This window comes from Coregonus lavaretus (genome assembly GCF_964263955.1).
Source record: "Coregonus lavaretus genome assembly, chromosome: 12".
Classification (NCBI taxonomy): domain Eukaryota; kingdom Metazoa; phylum Chordata; class Actinopteri; order Salmoniformes; family Salmonidae; genus Coregonus; species Coregonus lavaretus.
Window position 1 is genome coordinate 39,049,950 of NC_139999.1, and position 17,500 is coordinate 39,067,449.

General features: G+C 45.6%; 1 pseudogene across 1 annotated transcript in view; it reads left to right on the forward strand.

The window, feature by feature from the left end:
* The first annotated feature begins 3,746 nt into the window (after positions 1-3,746).
* LOC311138830 (myogenesis-regulating glycosidase-like) overlaps positions 3,747-17,500 on the forward strand; it is a 55,241-nt pseudogene continuing 41,487 nt past the window's right edge. Inside the window, exon 1 of the transcript in view lies at positions 3,747-3,866. The product of the transcript in view is annotated as a myogenesis-regulating glycosidase-like (transcript). The remainder of the gene's footprint in view (positions 3,867-17,500) is intronic.

The following is a 17,500-nucleotide window of genomic DNA, read 5'->3' on the forward strand; positions in this document are numbered from 1 at the left end:
CGTTCCTGCTCCTCGCACCAGACCTGTGGTGCGTGTCCCCAGTCTGGCCCGGCCCGTTCCTGCTCCTCGCACCAGACCTGTGGTGTGTGTCCCCAGTCCGGCCCGGCCCGTTCCTGCTCCTCACACCAGACCAGTGGTGGTGTCCCCAGTCCGGCCCGGCCTGTTCCACCGGTGCCTGGTCCAGCAATGGTCAGCGGCTCCACTCCGGAGTCAGAGCAGTCCGCTCCACTGGGGTCCAGTTTAGCTCCGGTCAGCGGCTCCACTCCAGGTCCAGACGTCAGCCCCTCTCCAGGTTCGGGGTCTCCCACACCAGGGTCCAGACAGGGCTTGGTGCATCGTGGGGGGATTGCCGATCCAGGCCCAGACGCCCGCCCCTCTTCAGGTTCGGGGTCTCCCACACCAGGGTCCAGACAGGGCTTGGTGCATCGTTGGAGGAAGGAGAGGGGAAGCATCGCGTCGAGGACCAGACCAGCGGCGCAACGGGGAGGCAGAGAGGGAGAGGTCATCACGCCCGGAGCCGGATCCGCCTCCGAAGCTGAATGCCCACCCGGACCCTCCCCTAATGAGTCAGGTTGGTGCGGCCGGAGTACGCACTTTGGGGGGGGGGGGGGGGGGGGGGGGGGGTACTGTCACGCCCTGGCCTTGAGAGGCCGATTGTCTTTAGTTGGTTTGGTCAGGGCGTGAGGATCTATGTTAGTATTTCTATGTTTAGGATCTAGATATGTATTTCTAGGTTTGGCCGGGTGTGATTCCCAATCAGAGGCAGCTGTCGCTCGTTGTCTCTGATTGGGGATCATACTTAAGTAGCCTGTTTGCCTACCTTAGTTGTGGGATCTTGTTCCGTGTTTAGGCTTGTATGTGTATAGCCGTAGGACTTCATGTTACGTTGTTTCTTGTTTTGTTTATGTTTATTGAGTTAAATAAACATGTACGCTTTTCACGCTGCACCTTGGTCTGACCCGTCTCTCAATGTTCGTGACAATATGCCTCATCATAATTCTATCTCGGTGATCTATGGACAGTCCCTTGGACTTCATGGCATAGTTTCTGCTCCGACATGCACTGTCAACTGTGGGACCTTATATAGACAGCTGTGTTTCTTTCTAAATCATGTCCAAACAATTGAATTGGCCACAGGTGGACATCTCAAGGATGATCAAAGGAAATTGGATGCACATGAGCTCAATTTGGAGCGTCATAGCAAAGGGGTGTAAATATTGAGATATTTCTATATTTCATTTTCAAATAATTTCTAAAAACATGTTTTCACTTTGTCATTATGGGGTATTGTGTGTAGATGAGTGAGGCACACCATATATACAAAAGTATGTGTACACCGCTTCAAAGTAGTGGATTCGGCTATTTCAGCCACACCCGTTGCTGATGTATAAAATCGAGCACACAGCCATGCAATCGCCATAGACAAACATTGGCAGTAGAATGGCCTTACTGAAGAGCTCAGTGTCTTTCAACATGGCACCGTCATAGGATGCCACCTTTCTAACAAATCATTTCGTAAAATTTCTGCCCTGCTAGAGCTGCTCCGGTCAACTGTAAGTGCTGTTATTGTGAAGTGGAAATGTCTATGAGCAACAACGGCTCAGCCGTGAAGTGGTAGGCCTCACAAGCGCACAAAACGGGACTGCCGAGTGCTGAAGCGTGCAACGCTTAAAAATCGTCTGTCCTCGGTTGCAACACTTACTACCAAGTTCCAAATTGCCTCTGGAAGCAACGTCAGCACAATAACTGTTTGTCGGGAGCTTCATGAAATTGATTTCCATGGCCGAGCAGCCGCACACAAGCCTAAGATCACCATGCGCAATGCCAAGTGTCGGCTGGATTGGTGTAAAGCTTGCCACCATTGGACTCTGGAGCAGTGAAAACACGTTTCACCATCTGGCAGTCCGACGGACAAATCTGAATTTTGCGGATGCCGCGAGAACGCTACCTGCCCGAATGCATAGTGCCAACTGTAAAGTTTGGTGGAGGAGGAATAATGGTTTGGGGCTGTTTTCATGGTTCGGGCTAGGCCCATAGTTCCAGTGAAGGGAAATCTTAACGCTACAGCAAACAATGACATTCTAGATGATTATGTGCTTCCAACTTTGTGGCAACAGTTTGGGGAAGGCCCTTTCCTGTTTCAGCATGACAATGCCCCCGGGCACAAAGCGAGGTCCATACAGAAATGGTTTGTTAAGATCGGTGTGGAAGAACTTGACTGGCCTGCACAGAGTCCTGACCTCAACCCCATCGAACACCTTTGGGATGAATTGAAACGCCAACTGCGAGCCAGGCCTAATTGCCCAACATCAGTACCTTACCTCATTAATGCTCTTGTGGCTGAATGGAAGCAAGTCCCCGCAGCAATGTTCCAACATCTAGTGGAAAGCCTTCCCAGAAGAATGGAGGCTGTTATAGCAGCAAAGGGGGGACCAACTCCATATTAATGCCAATGATTTTGGAATGAGATGTTCGACGAGCAGGTGTCCACATACTTTTGGTCATGTGTATATCTATCTATATTTTTTTATCCATTTTGAATTCAGGCTGTAACACAACAAAATGTGGAATAAGTCAAGGGGTATGAATACTTTCTGAAGGCACTGTATATCTCTGTAGAATCTTGGGTCACTACATTTGAGATATAACCTGAGTGGATCCTCATGCTTTTAGGGTACAGTGAGCTGAAATGAGGTTGTAAGGGTCCAACAGATCCAACAGATTCACCATGACTGCCTTCCGGGTTCTGGCACCATTGTGCACCTGTCTGCTTTGACCTGGACAGACCCTGTCAGGGGGGTACAGTGGGGACACAAAGACACCCTGCAGCCGCTGGCTGAATAATAGATGCATGTGATGAATGGTGATTGTAGAGAGGTGAACCTGGGTTGAGCTCTAAGCAGGGGCCATTTGGTGACAGGCCATTGGGTGACAGGCCATTGGGTGACAGACAAGGCCAGTGAGCTGTGAGAGATTAGAGCCCATTGAAGGACGGCTGCTCAGTTTTCAGAGAGAAAGAGAGGGAGTGAAAAAGAGAGAGAGAGAGAGAGGTGCTCTGGTTCCTCCTGGCTTGGGTGCTGCTCATCACACAACTCCCACATACAGTATAAGGGAGGTTGAGGCACCAACTCTACAATGGGCTTGGAGTAGAAAGTTGAAAGGATTCAAAGGATTCAACACATGACCGCTTCTTAGATTTTTAAAAACTGCATAGCTAACCCAACACATTAGCCTACAGAGGTAGGATCTTAATTTGATCACCAAGTTGAAGGAGAACTTTCCTGCAATGCAGGACATTTAAAACTTGTAATGTATTTGAGGTTAAAAAGTGGTCATTTCCACTTTGATATTTCAGACTTGATTTTCCATTACGAAAAATGTATCAACCCCTACAAAAATGTCAATTAATTATAATCCACATAATAATTCACATTTCCTGTTGCTGCAGGATTATTTTCCTGCTGTAGCAAACTGGCTCAAATTAAGATCCTACATCTGTATAGCTCCTTTCCCACTATTGTCCTTTGGCAAATTATCTCAACAGTATATCAAAGATACATGAAAATAGAGGGAGCTGGAGGGATAGAGGTAGCGGTAAGAAATAATGCGAGGGAGGGAGGGAGAGAAAGAGGAGTAAGCAGATGACGGAGAGGGAGGAAGGATTCAGGTTGGGTTGGAAAGGTGGAGATTGACACAGCTCTTTGTAGGAGAGGTACTGTATTGAGACTGGGGCTCCTGGGGAGATCATGGCTCTCCAGCTCCAGCTCAGCACGTACACAGAGGAGTTTAGCTCACCTGGACGAGGGAAACCAGCTCGACCAAGACCGTCCTCAGCCCACCGCAGAAATAACCCCCACCCCAGACCGGTAAGAACCAGGACATATAGTAATATACCGGTAACAGCCAGGACAAACCACATAGACCGGTTAGGAGTAATGTAGTATAGTTGGAGTGGATGCTAATTGCAGTATGAGTGATATTACTCTGACATAACAAAAATATCAACTTGTGGTTGTTGACATAAGCATTAAAAGTTGATATACCGGTATATTTCACTGTATTTTGTGTAATGTCTTCTACTTATGAATGCATTCTGTTTATATTATGAATGTTGCGTTACGATGTCCTTATGTAGGTTCCCTTCAAATATTCTGATACCCATATTGAATAGCAACTGTCTACATTCAACACACATCTGCCTGGTTAACACCCTGAGAATGCCTCATGCTCGATTCCAATCTCTTGTCTGAATTGTATCAGTAGTGTTCAAAATGGGTCTAATTGATTGGATGATGTTTCGGATTACAACAAATTCCCTGTGGGTTTGTTACTTTTTCCTCTTGCCTCCTTTGTCCCCCATACACTTCCTCTCTTCATTAACCCAGACTGAGGCCTAAATCCCCTTACGCTAATTAGAGGGCCATTGTTTACATCCATCTCTACAGGGTGAAAGATGCACATCATCTATTATTCAATGCTTCCCTCTCTCCACTCGTGAGATGGAGTGTAAACAGAACCACGAGGAAACTTTACCTTTCCTACCCATAACATAATGCTTAATGATTGTGTGTATACAATAACACATGCTGTTGAAGTCGGAGGTTTACATACACTTAGGTTGGAGTAATTAAAACTTGTTTTTCAACCACTACTTTGTGCATGACACAAGCAATTGTTTACAGACAGATTATTTAACTTATAATTCACTGTATCCAGGAAATTATGTCATGGCTTTAGAAACTTCTGATAGGCTAATTGACATAATTTGAGTCAATTGGAGGTGCACCTATGGATCTATTCAAGATGTATTGTAGACCTCCACAAGTCTGGTTCATCCTTGGGAGCAATTTCCAAACACCTGAAGGTACCACATTCATCTGGTCAAACAATAGTACGCAAGTATAAACACCATGGGACCACGCAGCCGTCATACCGCTCAGGAAGGAGACGTGTTCTGTCTCCTAGAGATGAACGTACTTTGGTGCGAAAAGTGCAAATAAATCCCAGAACAACAGCAAAGGACCTTGTGAAGATGCTGGAGGAAACAGGTACAAAAGTATCTATATCCACAGTAAAACGAGTCCTATATCGACATAACCTGAAAGGCCGCTCAGCAAGGAAGAAGCCACTGGTACAAAACAGCCATAAAAAAGCCAGACTACGGTTTGCAACTGCACATGGGGAAAACGATCATACCTTTTGGAGAAATGTCCTCTGGTCTGATGAAACAAAAATAGAACTGTTTAGCCATAATGACCATCGTAATGTTTGGAGGAAAAAGGGGGTGAATTGCAAGCCGAAGAACACCATCCCAACCGTGAAGCACGGGGGTGGCAGCATCATGCTGTGGGGGTGATTTGCTGCAGGAGGGACTGATGCACTTCACAAAATAGATGGCATCATGAGGAAGGAAAATTATGTGGATATATAGAAGCAACATCTCAAGACATCAGTCAGGAAGTTAAAGCTTGGTCGCAAATGGGTCTTCTAAATGGACAATGACCCCAAGCATACTTCCAAAGTTGTGGCAAAATGGCTTAAGGACAAGAAAGTCAAGGTATTGGAGTGGCCATCACAAAGCCCTGACCTCAACCCTACAGAAAATGTGTGGGCAGAACTGAAAAAGCGTGTGCAAGCAAGGAGGCCTACAAACCTGACTCAGTTACACCAGCTCTGTCAGGAGGAATGGGCCAAAATTCACCCAACTTATTGTGGGAAGCTTGTGGAAGGCTACTCGAAACGTTTGACCTAAATTAAACAATTTAAAGGCAATGCTACCAAATACTAATTGAGTTTATGTAAACTTCTCACCCACTGGGAATGTGATGAAAGAAATAAAAGCTTAAATAAATCATTCTCTCTACTATTATTCTGACATTTCATTCTTAAAATAAAGTGGTGATCTTAACTGACCTTAGACAGGGAATTTTTATTAGGATTAAATGTCAGGAATTGTGAAAAACTGAGTTTAAATGTACAGTGGGGAAAAAAAGTATTTAGTCAGCCACCAATTGTGCAAGTTCTCCCACTTAAAAAGATGAGAGAGGCCTGTAATCTTCATCATAGGTACACGTCAACTATGACAGACAAATTGAGAATTTTCTTTTCCAGAAAATCACATTGTAGGATTTTTAATGAATTTATTTGCAAATTATGGTGGAAAATAAGTATTTGGTCACCTACAAACAAGCAAGATTTCTGGCTCTCACAGACCTGTAACTTCTTCTTTAAGAGGCTCCTCTGTCCTCCACTCGTTACCTGTATTAATGGCACCTGTTTGAACTTGTTATCAGTATAAAAGACACCTGTCCACAACCTCAAACAGTCACACGCCAAACTCCACTATGGCCAAGACCAAAGAGCTGTCAAAGGACACCAGAAACAAAATTGTAGACCTGCACCAGGCTGGGAAGACTGAATCTGCAATAAGTAAGCAGCTTGGTTTGAAGAAATCAACTGTGGGAGCAATTATTAGGAAATGGAAGACATACAAGACCACTGATAATCTCCCTCGATCTGGGGCTCCACGCAAGATCTCACCCCGTGGGGTCAAAATGATCACAAGAACGGTGAGCAAAAATCCCAGAACCACACGGGGGGACCTAGTGAATGACCTGCAGAGAGCTGGGACCAAAGTAACAAAGCCTACCATCAGTAACACACTACGCCGCCAGGGACTCAAATCCTGCAGTGCCAGACGTGTCCCCCTGCTTAAGCCAGTACATTTCCAGGCCCGTCTGAAGTTTGCTAGAGTGCATTTGGATGATCCAGAAGAGGATTGGGAGAATGCCAGATGAAACCAAAATATAACTTTTTGGTAAAAACTCAACTTGTCGTGTTTGGAGGACAAAGAATGCTGAGTTGCATCCAAAGAACACCATACCTACTGTGAAGCATGGGGGTGGAAACATCATGCTTTGGGGCTGTTTTTCTGCAAAGGGACCAGGACGACTGATCCGTGTAAAGGAAAGAATGAATGGGGCCATGTATCGTGAGATTTTGCGTGAAAACCTCCTTCCATCAGCAAGGGCATTGAAGATGAAACGTGGCTGGGTCTTTCAGCATGACAATGATCCCAAACACACCGCCCGGGCAACGAAGGAGTGGCTTCGTAAGAAGCATTTCAAGGTCCTGGAGTGGCCTAGCCAGTCTCCAGATCTCAACCCCATAGAAAATCTTTGGAGGGAGTTGAAAGTCTGTGTTGCCCAGCGACAGCCCCAAAACATCACTGCTCTAGAGGAGATCTGCATGGAGGAATGGGCCAAAATACCAGCAACAGTGTGTGAAAACCTTGTGAAGACTTACAGAAAACGTTTGACCTGTGTCATTGCCAGCAAAGGGTATATAACAAAGTATTGAGAAACTTTTGTTATTGACCAAATACTTATTTTCCACCATAATTTGCAAATAAATTCATTAAAAATCCTACAATGTGATTTTCTGGATAAAAAGTTGACGTGTACCTATGATGAAAATTACAGGCCTCTCTCATCTTTTTCAGTGGGAGAACTTGCACAATTGGTGGCTGACTAAATACATTTTTTCCCCACTGTATTTGGCTAAGGTGTATGTAAACTTCCGACTTCAACTGTAGATAGCATATATAGTACCGGATGTGTTTTTGGCCCGGGACAGTAGAGACACACAGAACATACACAAAAAGCAAATGTAACAATTTTCTGTAATGCTTTATTACTTGTTAAAGGCATGTATGAGCCTTTATAATATATTTTTTATAATATGTTATGTCTGTCTATGTAGTAGGACATCTTCAACTGACTCCAAAATGGCTGTTATTTAGTCAGTATCATTATGACAGAGAAAAGGAGGGCATACATGCTTTCGACAAGTCTTACAATGCACTATAACTACATTATAATGCATTATACCCACAGGCTTCTAGTAAAGTGTTACCAAATCCTCTTCTTACACTACTATTCCCATAATTATCCACAAGGCATCACCTGAGCCAACCATCCATCTATCTTCAGTGCTCAGATTCGAGGGACGGGTGTTTTATTTCCTCTCTTTCCTCATCTACCCATACAGGACTTCCTGTTGCCCAGGAAACTGCAGACGAGCCACAGGGCCTCCCGGTCAGTGTTACATGGGGCTACTGCTCCTGTAAACAATGGCCGCCCACTTTTCCCTCCTGTCCGGCACTTGTCTTTTCAGCATAACCCAGGTATGACTGTCTGTGCTCCATTCTACCAGTTCAACCAACCATTGACTTATCATCTCATCTCCCCCTTGTTGTTTGTGTGTGTTGTGTTGTGTGTGTGTGTGTGTGTGTGTGTGTGTGTGTGTGTGCGTGCGTGCCTGCACGTGTGTGTATTTAGTGGACATAGTGGACATAGTGGTACAAGTGTTGTGCATTATCTTATGTGGGTCTTCTTCCACAAGATGGCAAACGTGCGTGCTCTCTCAGTGCTGTGGACACAGAGCTGCCTCGCATATCACCACTCAGCCCATCCAGAACAACACAGCACATGCTGCCCCCTGCAGGCTGGCTACACAAACCACACATGACTGACCCCTCCATCAGAGACATGCAACTCCAACCACTCCTAAAAAACATACAAAGGTAAAGTATGAGGTCTTCACTCCTTATGTGGCGCAGTGGTCTAAGGCACTGCATCGCAGTGCTAGCTGTGCCACTAGAGATCCTGGTTCGAATCCAGGCTCTGTCGTAGCCGGCCGCGACCGGGAGACCCATGGGGCGGCGCACAATTGGCCCAGCGTTGTCCAGGGTAGGGGAGGGAATGGCCGGCAGGGATGTAGCTCAGTTGGTAGAGCGTGCCGTTTGCAACACCAGGGTTGTGGGTTCGGACCAGTATGAAAAATTAAAAAAAGAATGTATGCACTAACTGTAAGTCGCTCTGGATAAGAGCGTCTGCTAAATGACTAAAATGTAAATGTAAAATGTTATGTCTTTTAGTTTTTATCCAAATCAGTCACCCAGTGCATGTACAGATGAAGTTGGAAGTTTACATACACCTTAGCCAAATACATTTAAACTCAGTTTTTCACAATTCCTGACATTTAATCCTAGTAAAAATTCCCTGTTTTAGGTCAGTTAGGATCACCACTTTATTTTAAGAATGTGAAATGTCAGAATAATAGTAGAAAGAATGATTTATTTCAGCTTTTATTTCTTTCATCACATTCCCAGTGGGTCAGAAGTTTACATACACTCAATTAGTATTTGGTAGCACTGCCATTAAATTGTTTAACATGGGTAAAATGTTTCGGGGAGCCTTCCCACAATAAGTTGGGTGAATTTTGGCCCATTCCTCCTGACAGAGTCAGGTTTGTAGGCCTCTTTGCTCGCACACGCTTTTTCAGTTCTGCCCAGACATTTTCTATAGGATTGAGGTCAGGGCTTTGTGATGGCCACTCCAATACCTTGACTTTGTTGTCCTTAAGCCATTTTGCCACAACTTTGGAAGTATGCTTGGGGTCATTGTCCATTGGGAAGACCCATTTGCGACCAAGCTTTAACTTCCTGACTGATGTTTTGAGATGTTGCTTCAATATATCCACATAATTTTCCTTCCTCATGATGCCATCTATTTTGTGAAGTGCACCAGTGCCTCCTGCAGCAAAGCACCCCCACAGCATGATGCTGCCACCCCCGTGCTTCACGGTTGGGATGGTGTTCTTTGGTGTTCTTTGGCTTGCAAGCAACCCCCTTTTTCCTCCAAACATAACAATGGTCATTATGGCCAAACAGTTATATTTTTGTTTCATCAGACCAGAGGACATTTCTCCAAAAAGTATGATCTTTGTCCCCATGTGCAGTTGCAAACCGAAGTCTGGCTTTTTTATGGCGGTTTTGGAGCAGTGGCTTCTTCCTTGCTGAGCGGCCTTTCAGGTTATGTCGATATAGCACTCGTTTTACTGTGGATATAGACACACTTGTACCTGTTTCCTCCAGCATCTTCATTTACATTACATTTACGTCATTTAGCAGACGCTCTTATCCAGAGCGACTTACAAATTGGTGCATTCACCTTATAGCCAGTGGGATAACCACTTTACAATATATATATATATATTTTCTTTCTTTCTTTGGGGTGGGGTAAGGGGGGGTAGAAGGATTACTTTATCCTATCCCAGGTGTTCCTTAAAGAGGTGGGGTTTCAAATGTCTCCGGAAGGTGGTGAGTGACTCCGCTGTCCTGGCGTCGTGAGGGAGCTTGTTCCACCATTGGGGTGCCAGAGCAGCGAACAGTTTTGACTGGGCTGAGCGGGAACTGTGCTTCAGCAGAGGTAGGGGAGCCAGCAGGCCAGAGGTGGATGAACGCAATGCCCTCGTTTTGGGTGTAGGGACTGATGAGAGCCTGAAGGTACGGAGGTGCCGTTCCCCTCACAGCTCCGTAGGCAAGCACCATGGTCTTGTAGCAGATGCGAGCTTCAACTGGAAGCCAGTGTAGTGTGCGGAGGAGCGGGGTGACGTGAGAGAACTTGGGAAGGTTGAACACCAGACGGGCTGCGGCATTCTGGATGAGTTGTAGGGGTTTAATGGCACAGGCAGGGAGCCCAGCCAACAGCGAGTTGCAGTAATCCAGACGGGTGATGACAAGTGCCTGGATTAGGACCTGTGCCGCTTCCTGTGTAAGGCACAACACAAGGTCCTTTGCTGTTGTTCTGGGAATGATTTGCACTTTTCGCACCAAAGTACGTTCATCTCTAGGAGACAGAACGTGTCTCCTTCCTGAGCGGTATGACGGCTGCGTGGTCCCATGGTGTTTATACTTGCGTACTATTGTTTGTACAGATGAACGTGGTACCTTCAGGCGTTTGGAAATTGCTCCCAAGGATGAACCAGACTTGTGGAGGTCTACAATTATTTTTCTGAGGTCTTGGCTGATTTCTTTTGATTTTCCCATGATGTCAAGCAAAGAGGCACTGAGTTTGAAGGTAGGCCTTGAAATACATCCACAGGTACACCTCCAATTGACTCAAATGATGTCGATTAGCCTATCAGAAGCTTCTAAAGCCATGACATCATTTTCTGGAATATTCCAAGCTGTTTAAAGGCACAGTCAACTTCGTGTATGTAAACTTCTGACCCACTGGAATTGTGATACAGTGAATTAAAGTGAATTGTGATAAAGTGAAATACTCTCTGTAAACAATTGTTGGAAAAATTACTTGTGTCATGCACAAAGTAGATGTCTTAACCGACTTGCCAAAACTATAGTTTGTTTAAAAGAAATTTGTGGAGTTGTTGAAAAACGGGTTTTAATGACTCCAACCTAAGTATATGTAAACTTCCGACTTCAACTGTATTATTATAATGATGCAGTGTATACTGCCACAGACCTGAAATATGTTGCTCTGATTGAAATTGAAATCAAGATTGTTATCTCTCTGTTATTTTCTGGGATTTATTCCAATGGAGATTATTAAAATACTTCCAATTAATACGACTTCATGTTGATTACAGCAACATGGATTCCTCTAAGTCCTTACAACAGAGGCCAGCTGGCTACCTGACTGATATCCAGTGTAACCGTGGTGACCTCCATCCACACTCATCACAGGGACTGAAGTGAGTCTGACCTTTGAACCCTGACCTCCTGATGCAAGATCAAGCTCATTTCAACTTTTTACACATGTAAAAAAAGATGGACAAATTACGAATGTCAATGTATGAGCCCCATAGACAAACCGTAGTCTCAATCCATTTTTGACAGATACAAAATCTCTGTTTAGCTGTTACCCATTTGTATACCATACTGTAAACACTTAATTCATTTGCATATCCAATTGATCTGCATTAGTTTGTTGGGAAATTCAAACTGTCTTTGTTTCTGACAGGAGAAACTCAGGCACTGAACATCTGAAGGGACTTCAAAATGGCAGCTTCCCGGTTGTTAGGCACCTCCTACCACAAACCCACTACCGGAGGTCTCGCTCCAATACTACACAGGATTCATGGTGTAGTACATGCTCTTACATCTCAGTACATGTTCTCAGTAAAACATTGTTTTGGATAGCCCACTACAGACTATATAAAGATATTGAACTATCCACAGTTTTAAGTGTCAAGTGCAACATACAATACTGTAGCCAAATTTACAGTTGGGGTATATAGTGAAGTTGCATGCCATTGCAGCTGCAGTCTACACATATTATATCAAATGTATAGTTTGTTTTTATGTTACAGTGGTGGATACAGCTGTTTCAACGTGGTGAAACCTTACCAGGCTGGATACTACATAATTCATCCAGAATTTGTGTCTGAGTGCCTATGCTGAAAGTTTAACCACATGTTCAATAAACTGTACTGGATTTATCAGAGATCTTCTGCAGTGTTTTGATCTTGACAGCAGATTCACTTAATGCATTATTCATGACTCATTTATAAAGTAAAGTAATATTATCTGAAATTTAAGTTATTAAAATGGAAATAAAGGAAGCATATATCAACACTGTCGGCTTGTAACTTTTATATGAGGATAACTTTGGTGCAGCCTAAAGTCTGATTCCGCTGTGCTGTTCCACCACCAAGTGGCAAACAGAGAGTATTGCATGAGATTACAGACGAGGGTTAGAGATGAGTTCCATCAAACTTGCTCTGTCGTTTCCTTTTAGTTTAAAATATATAAATACTATCAGAGATATTTTCTCATGCAATCGAATAGAAATGAAGATACTTCAGTGATTTGATGTCCTGATGTTTTCTAGTGTGATTCCAGGCCACAACAAGGTAACGACTCAACTAAGTATGAAAGCATATTAAATGTATTGTCTGATTTTAGTAACAGAGGAAGGAGAGTTATTTGGATAATCGTAACCAGGTTTCCATCCAACTATTTTATTACATTTACATTTACATCATTTAGCAGACGCTCTTATCCAGAGCGACTTACAAATTGGTGCATTCAACTTATGATAGCAAGTGGGACAACCACTTTTTTTCTTATTCTTTTTATGGGGGGGGGGGGGGGGGGGGGGGTAGAAGGATTGCTTTATACTATTCCAGGTATTCCTTAAAGAGGTAGGGTTTCAAGTGTCTCCGGAAGGTGGTGAGTGACTCCGCTGTCCTGGCGTCGTGGGGGAGCTTGTTCCACCATTGGGGTGCCAGAGCAGCAAATAGCTTTGACTGGGCTGAGCGGGAACTGTGCTTCTGTAGAGGTAGGGGAGCTAGCAGGCGAGAGGTGGATGAACGTAGTGCCCTCGTTTGGGTGTAGGATCAGAGCCTGAAGGTAAGGAGGTGCCGTTCCCCTCACAGCTCCGTAGGCAAGCATCATGGTCTTGTAGTAGATGCCGTAGGCAAGCATCATGGTCTTGTAGTAGATGCGAGCCTCAACTGGAAGCCAGTGGAGTGTGCGGAGGAGCGGGGTGACATGAGAGAACTTGGGAAGGTCGAACACCAGACGGGCTGCGGTGTTCTGGATAAGTTGTAGGGGTTTAATGGCACAGGCAGGGAGCCCAGCCAACAGCGAGTTGCAGTAATCCAGACAGGAGATGACAAGTGCCTGGATTAGGACCTGTGCCGCTTTCTGTGTAAGGTAGGGTCGTACTCTGCAAATGTTGTAGAGCATGAACCTGCAGGATCGGGTCACCGCTTTGATGTTAGCAGAGAACGACAGGGTGTTGTCCAGGGTCACGCCATGGCTCTTTGCACTCTGGGAGGAGGACACAATGGAGTTGTCAACCGTGATGGCGAGATCATGGAGCGGGCAGTCCTTCCCAGGGAGGAAGAGCAGCTCCGTCTTGCCGAGGTTCAGCTTGAGGTGGTGATCCGACATCCACACTGATATGTCTGCCAGACATGCAGAGATGCGATTCACCACCTGGTTATCAAAAGGGGGAAAGGAGAAAATTAATTGTGTGTCGTCTGCGTAGCAATGATAGGAGAGACCATGTGAGGATATGACAGAGCCAAGTGACTTGGTGTATAGAGAGAATAGGAGAGGGCCTAGAACTGAGCCCTGGGGGACACCAGTGGTGAGAGCACGTGGTGCGGAGACAGATTCTCGCCACTCCACCTGGTAGGAGCGACCTGTCAGGTAGGACGCAATCTAAGAGTGAGCAGCGCCGGAGATGCCCAACTCGGTGAGGGTGGAGAGGAGGATCTGATGGTTCACAGTATCAAAGGCAGCGGATAGCTCTAGAAGGATAAGAGCAGAGGAGAGAGAGTTAGCTTTAGCAGTGCGGAGAGCCTCCGTGACACAGAGAAGAGCAGTCTCAGTTGAATGACCAGTCTTGAAACATGACTGGTTTGGATCAAGAAGGTCATTCTGAGAGAGATAGCAGGAGAGTTGGCTAGAGATGGCACTCTCAAGAGTTTTGGAGAGAAAAGAAAGAAGGGATACTGGTCTGTAGTTGTTGACATCGGAGGGATTGAGTGTAGGTTTTTTGAGGAGGGGTGCAACTCTCGCTCTCTTGAAGACGGAAGGGACATGGCCAGCGGTCAAGGATGAGTTGATGAGCGAGGTGAGGTAAGGGAGAAGGTCTCCGGAAATGGTTGTTGGGGCAGGTTGTTGGGCGGCCAGTCGCAAGATTTCATCTGGAGAGAGAGGGGAGAAAGAAGTCAAAGCATAGGGTAGGGCAGTGTGATCAGGACCAGCGGTGTCATTTGACTTAATAAATGAGGATCGGATGTCGTCAACCTTCTTTTCAAAATGGTTGACGAAGTCATCCACAGAGAGGGAGGAGGGGGGGGGAGGAGGAGGAGGATTCAGCAGGGAGGAGAAGGTGGCAAAGAGCTTCCTAGGGTTAGAGGCAGAGGCTTGAAATTTAGAGTTGTAGAAAGTGGCTTTAGCAGCAGAAACAGAGGAAGAGAATGTAGAGAGGAGGGAGTGAAAAGATGACAGGTCCGCAGGGAGTCTAGTTTTACTCCATTTCCGCTCGGCTGCCCGGAGCCCTCTTCTGTGAGCTTGCAATGAGTCGTCAAGCCACGGAGCAGGAGGGGAGGACCGAGCCGGCCGGGAGGAAAGGGGACATAGAGAGTCAAAGGATGCAGAAAGGGAGGAGAGGAGGGTTGAGGAGGCAGAATCAGGAGATTGGAGGGAGAAGGATTTAGCAGAGGGAAGAGATGATAGGATGGAAGAGGAGAGAGTAGCGGGAGAGAGAGAGCGAAGGTTGCGACGGCACATTACCATCTGAGTAGGGGCAGAGTGAGTAGTGTTGGAGGAGAGCGAGAGAGAAAAGGATACAAAGTAGTGGTCGGAGACTTGGAGGGGAGTTGCAGTGAGATTAGTAGAAGAACAGCATCTACATTTACATTTACATTTACGTCATTTAGCAGACGCTGTTATCCAGAGCGACTTACATTATTTTTTTTATACCCCCGTGGGAATCGAACCCACAACCCTGGCGTTGCAAACGCCATGCTCTACCAACAGAGCTACATCCCTGCCGGCCATTCCCTCCCCTACCCTAGACGACGCTGGGCCAATTGTGCGCCGCCCCATTGGTCTCCCGGTCACGGCCGGCTACGACAGAGCCTGGATTCGAACCAGGATCTCTAGTGGCACAGCTAGCACTGTATATGCACGGTGAGGAGCTTGATTCTCCGTTACAATAAATGTTGAGGGTCTTATTCTGGTTACATGATTACATGGTTAGATGAGGAAAGAGCAGTAGGAGTAGCAGTGTTTTCTGTGGTAATCCATGCTCTTAGACCACTGCGCCACTAGTAAAGATGAGGTCAAGCGTATTGCCTGCCTTGTGAGTAGGGGGGGGGGGGGGGGGGGGGGGGACGGTGAGAGGGTGAGGTCAAAAGAGGAAAGGATTGGAAAGAAGGAGGCAGAGAGAAATGAGTCAAAGGCAGACGTAGGGAGGTTAAAGTCACCCAGAACTGTGAGGGGTGAGCCATCCTCAGGAAAGGAACTTGTCAAGCTCATTGATGAACTCTCCAAGGGAACCTGGAGGGCGATAAATGACAAGGATGTTAAGCTTGAATGGGCTAGTGACTGTGACAGCATGGAATTCAAATGAGGAGATAGACGGATGGGTCAGGGGAAAAAGAGAGAATGTCCACTTTGGAGAGATGAGGATTCCTGTGCCACCGCCGCGCTGACCAGATGCTCTTGGGGTATGCGAGAACACATGGTTAGACGAGGAAAGAGCAGTAGGAGTAGCAGTGTTTTCTGTGGTAATCCATGTTTCCGTCAGCGCCAAGAAGTCGAGGGACTGGAGGGTAGCATAGGCTGAGATGAACTCTGCCTTGTTGGCCGCAGAACGGCAGTTCCAGAGGCTGCCAGAGACCTGGAACTCCATGTGGGTCGTGCGCAAAGGGACCACCAGATTAGTGGCAACAGCCACGTAGTGTGAAGCGTTTGTATGGCCTGTGCAGAGAGGAGAGAACAGGGATAGACAGACACATAGTTGACAGGCTACAGAGAAATTCTACAATAATGCAAAGGAGATCGGAATGAAATGAACTAAACATCTGGGAAAGCGAGAGAGCGGGGCCTCCCTCACTTACGTTTCACTGAAACACTCAAATATAACTCTCCCAACTTCCACTTTAGAAATGATAATTGTTGTAAACTACAGCGGTTCAATGTTTCTAGGAATAGACTCTAACTTAGTTTATTCAGCTAGCTAACTTGGTACACCGAATCATATGACGCCAAAGCCAACTAGCATGCCAGCCTCCAATAACATGGTTTGGCACCAATACTCAGTTACAACAAACCACCAGTGTGTTAACACGCCAAGCAGATCATTCGTGTCCGTGTCTAACGTTGTGTAAAGTTTTGGGGTAGTTTTGACAGTTTGAGTGAGTACGTCATCAACTTATTCAGCCAGTTAGTTAGCTAGAATAGTTAGCATACTAGCTAGCCATTGCTCTCTTCCAACAAACTAATCCCTCCTCCCACGGCATGAACACACAGAGAGCCAAGCTAACGTTAGCCAGTCACCCATGTCCCGAATTCCTTGAACGACTCTGGTTACCAGTATGTAAAAACAAAACAAAAATAATGTAGGTTATAGCTTACCCTTAGTAGCTACTGTTAGCCAGTTAAGTGCAAAGCTAGCCACTGAATCGATTCAGCCAGTTCGCGTCTGTCCCAACGGAGAGAAAGCGCATGAATTACCTGACGCATGAAAAAAGTCACGACCGGGTTGATGGAAACAGGAAATGTAGGTACAATTTCATAATTGTCGATAGACAATTTGTTTGTTCAACATGGTGTGATCTTTTTTGTCGGTAAAATTCATAATGTGAGAAATGGCGGTGGAAACGCCTTTATGTGCAAATATTGATATAATAACCATCATATCAAAGTAAACTTGGAGTTATGCGATGATATGTTGTGTGGTCCTCCGACTATGACCCGGGAAAGCATGCAGTTTATAGGCTACAGATGAAATAAATTGTGATGAACTTCACAGGGTGGTAAAAGTGCACGGTGAGGAGCTTGATTCTCCGTTCCAATAAATGTTGAGGGTCTTATTCTGGTTACATGATTATCGATGCTTGGCTGCTGTTTGACAACAAAAATAATCTTGTTCTTATCTATAATAATCTCATC